This window comes from Myotis myotis, unplaced genomic scaffold, assembly GCF_014108235.1.
Source record: "Myotis myotis isolate mMyoMyo1 unplaced genomic scaffold, mMyoMyo1.p scaffold_m19_p_16, whole genome shotgun sequence".
Taxonomy (NCBI): Eukaryota; Metazoa; Chordata; class Mammalia; order Chiroptera; family Vespertilionidae; genus Myotis; species Myotis myotis.
The window spans coordinates 26,264,010-26,268,126 of record NW_023416320.1 but is presented as its reverse complement, the minus strand read 5'-3'; the positions used below and the strand labels follow the sequence as shown (position 1 = coordinate 26,268,126).

Genomic DNA, 4,117 nt, shown 5'->3' with positions numbered 1-4,117 from the left:
AGTTTCCAGGAGTTAAAGACATAACCTACAAAGCAGAAGATGCCAAATTCCTTAGAAGTTGATGTAGTGGAGACTGCACTGTGCAATTCATGTTTCTACCCTGCCCTCCATCCTTTTCAGGTAGAAGTGTTCATTCCCCCAGGAGTGTTGACAGCTCACAGATAATCCTCTTTATGTGCTACTGTCCTTGGTCTTTGACATAGGTCCTCACCTCCAGTGACTGGTAGAGAGAGAGATGTAAAGCTCTTGTCCCTGTTGGAATAATTCAGAACCACTCTGAAGAGCCATCACAGCTCCGGAGCTCCTCATGCCGTTGGCTATGGCCCCTGTAGGGACAACATGGCCACCCAACATTTCCTTTGCACAATCCCACTCCCTTCATTTCCCCAGATCTGTTGACCCCTAGAGAACTCTCCAATATAATTCCTTGCAGTGCTTGCTTCAGCAGCACATATACTAAAATTGGAACAACACAGGGGAGATTAGCATTGTCTCTGCACAAGGGTGACAAGCACATTCATGAAGTGTTCCACATTTTCCAACCAATTAAATCTAAATTAAAAAAAACAAAAAACTTTTATACTAATATCCAGAGTCATCTTCTTGGGGAACTTGAGTTGTAGTAATTAATCAGGGGGAAAAAAGTGTTATGGAGACTCACAGAGGGAAGAAAGCAAATACTATCTTGGTAACAAGAGACAGGAAACATTGCCTGTGGAAGATGGTATTTGTGCTGCAGTTTGATGTGTGTGTATTTCACTGGAAGAGGTGGTGGAAGAGGAATTGGGGAAAGAACTAGACATTACTGTATTGACAGAGACTAGGATAAGCAAAGACTCAGAGATCAGAAGGTGAGATATGTGAATCCAAAAAGGAACATTCATAGAGGCTGACTATTTTTTCCCATTCACAGGCAGAACATGATCAGGATGAGGATGAGTGTTCATATGAGGGAGGGTCCCAGACCAGGTTTAGAGTGATGCACTAGATCAGAGAGGGAAGGGCAAGCCTAGGAGGGTTATTTAATGGAGGAGCTATACAATATGGGCTATGCCTTCAAAGAATGATCCAGGATCTAAAATAAGGAAGTGTTGTAAAATGGAAGATATTGTAGTCTTAGATCACATAAAAATTGGAAGGCTTTCAATGAAAGGAAGCTAGGAAAAATATCGAAGCAGGTTGAAAAATTAATTTCAGTATCTGGAATATGCTTTTTGTGGTTTTTAACATAATGATTATTTAAGCCAGTGGTCGGCAAACCATGGCTCGCGAGCCACATATGACTCTTTGGCCCCTTGAGTGTGACTCTTCCACAAAATACCATGTGCGGGCGCGCACGTACAGTGCGATTGAAACTTCATGGCCCATGCGCAGAAGTCAGTTTTCAGCCTGGGCAAGTCTATTTTGAAGAAGTGGTGTTAGAAGAAGTGGAGGGTAGACATATAGAGAGGATGAATGAAAGGAGATAGACGAAACAAGTATACAAGTCGAATGTGGATGGGAGCGTTGGAAGGGGTCAACCTCAGCAAACGAACCTCAATCAGATTGAGGACGTTTTTAGCAAAGGCCAGCTTAGGAGTACCCTCATTAAGTTAATAACAATATACCTACCTACATAGTTTAAGTTTAAAAAATTTGGCTCTCAAAAGAAATTTCAGTTGTTGTACTGTTGATATTTGGCTCTGTTGACTAATGAGTTTGCTGACCACTGATTTAGGCCAGCTAGCTTGAGGATGCCTGGAAAGGGAGAGGAGTGGGATGGAGAAGAGGGGAGATGGGGAGAGAGAGAGAGAGAGAGAGAGAGAGAGAGAGAGAGAGAGAGAGAGAGATTTCTCTGCTTATCTCTCTCTCTTAATTATTACTTTTACTTCATGACCAGTCACTTATGAGATCACAGCTCTCCAGTTCTCTTGCCTTGAAAAGTAGCTAGCAAATTGAATGCTCTGAAATTCTAACTTACAACATTAACTGAGTCAAGAATGACTGGCTCATACCATGTCTTGGAATTGAAAGAGAACATTCTGTGAAGTGCTCTGCAGTGCCTAGTACATAAGAAACACCCTGTACAAATAATTCTGGATATTTAGCTCTACCACTAATGCTCTAGACCAGCGATTTTCAACCCATGTGCCATGGCACAGTGGTGTGCCACAAGAATTGTTAAAACATGCAATATCTGACTATCAGGGGCACCGACCTCTTTTCCCTTAGATTGTCAAATAAAAAAAAAAAAAAGACAACAGCCAACACAACAATAGCCACTCTGTGAATTAATCAAAATTATACCTATTTTTGGTCAGATCAGCAAAAAATATTTGTTTTAGTATGCTGCAGAATTTTAGTAGTTAGTTTATGAGATGAAAAAGGTTGAACATCGATGGTCTAGACCTTTTGTAAATAGTCTCACACCTATGAGTCTCTAATTCCTCACCTAAAAAACGAGTTGCTGGTTTTCGTTGATTTATTACCTTCTATACTGTTGATGCTGGGTTCCAAGTATGATTTTCTTTAAAATAAAATTAAAATAAGAACACGAATTTGTTCATCCCAACTCAACAAGATTGATAAACTCAGTGAACTCCCTTTCCAGGGATGGGTGAAGAACTCGAAAGAGGGGAACAAGATGTCATTGGCTTCAGTCCCTGCCAGAGAAAGCATCTGTTTTGAAATTATCTGGTTAATGTTCTGAGATTCTGTGGGTGCTGAACCTGCCAAATGTTTTTTTTGTGTGTGTGTTTGTGTGTATGTGTGTTTTCTACTCCAACTACTCATAAAACCTTTGCACCCTTAGCTGCTTGGTTTTGAGCCAGAGCCAGGGGTATTTAAAGAGTCTTTGCATGGCATCTAGGACTTTTCTGCGGAACACTGCACAGTCAACACTGGCTCAAATCTAATTCATGGACATATTCCTCTTCCTCTGCTGTGCTTCCCACATCCTTACCAGGTGTCAGGAAAAGCCTCATGGGCATGCAGTATGTCAACACGTCAGCACAGCTCAGATTGTAGCAGGGCCCCAGCAGACGGCAGCCAATAGCTGAACTTGCTGCGGCTGAAAAATAACACATTCCCTTTCTCAGTTCCTCACCTTGATCTCTCACAGCTCACCCAGTACAGCTCATCCAGTACAGACTTGTGCATTCATTCCACATGGAAAAGGGAATCTGAAAGCAGTACATTTCCCTGGATCTCCTCACTCCCTGCTGTATATATGGGGATCTAGAAGCAGGAGGAGTGTGATGACATGGTATCTCTAATCTATTCTAGGCAAGGGTTTTAGCCATGGACAGTTGAGGTTCTGGATTCAGTGTCAGTGTGTGGATTTCTGTTATAAGGTCTTTTGTGCTCTATTTTCTTTCAGATGTGTCACAGTTTCTATTCCATGGGGAAAGATTGCTTGGAGCATATACCCCTTGATAATCTCGAAGGGCACATTAGGGAAAGGTTTATATTAACTGGCTACCCAGATTTTGGTCTTATTTCTCATCCTCCATCCAGTCACTACTGTAGAAATAGTTGTTACAAATGTGAAAGTCATATATGCCCCAGAATCGGAAGGCTTGGGCTCTTGTTCTGGCTCTATCTGTGAGAGGTAGGTATATTACTTTGACAAGTCAATTATATGACTTTCACAAGTCATCCTTAGCTTTGGTTCACTGCTCTGAAAAATGGGAATCATCACATGCTGTGGTGGGCTTTGGGTGAGATTACGCAAGTGTTCTGTGGATCTTAAAAATGTGAAGGGGAATTATGATTTCACAATTTGACAACAGACTGCCCTGACCAGAACTTCACCACTTTTGGGCCCCCATCCATAGATATCTTTCCAACTCTGCTGTACGTAGAGGAAAAAAATACGGCACATTTTTTATTGCCCTTTGACTGCTATCCTTTATATGACTTCCTGGCAAGTATACAATGGTTTATCCGGTGAGGTAATTATGTTTTAGTCTATGGCGAGGGCCCAAAACAAACTTTTTTACTGCCTTTATGAGATAAAATTCTTGTAAACGGCTAAGGTTGATGCCATGAGGGATGTCTTTCTACTCAGAAGGGAAAGGAAAGAACTTTCAATGGGCTCCCGATTCTGTCTTCCAAATAGTACATTGAGGGCTTACCC

The 4,117-nt window shown here is 41.6% G+C and overlaps 1 non-coding gene across 1 annotated transcript; it reads left to right on the top strand.

The window, feature by feature from the left end:
- The first annotated feature begins 432 nt into the window (after positions 1-432).
- On the top strand, positions 433-539 carry LOC118671066. The gene has a single exon (XR_004972583.1). It is a non-coding gene; the product is annotated as a U6 spliceosomal RNA (small nuclear RNA).
- The last annotated feature ends 3,578 nt before the right edge of the window (positions 540-4,117 follow it).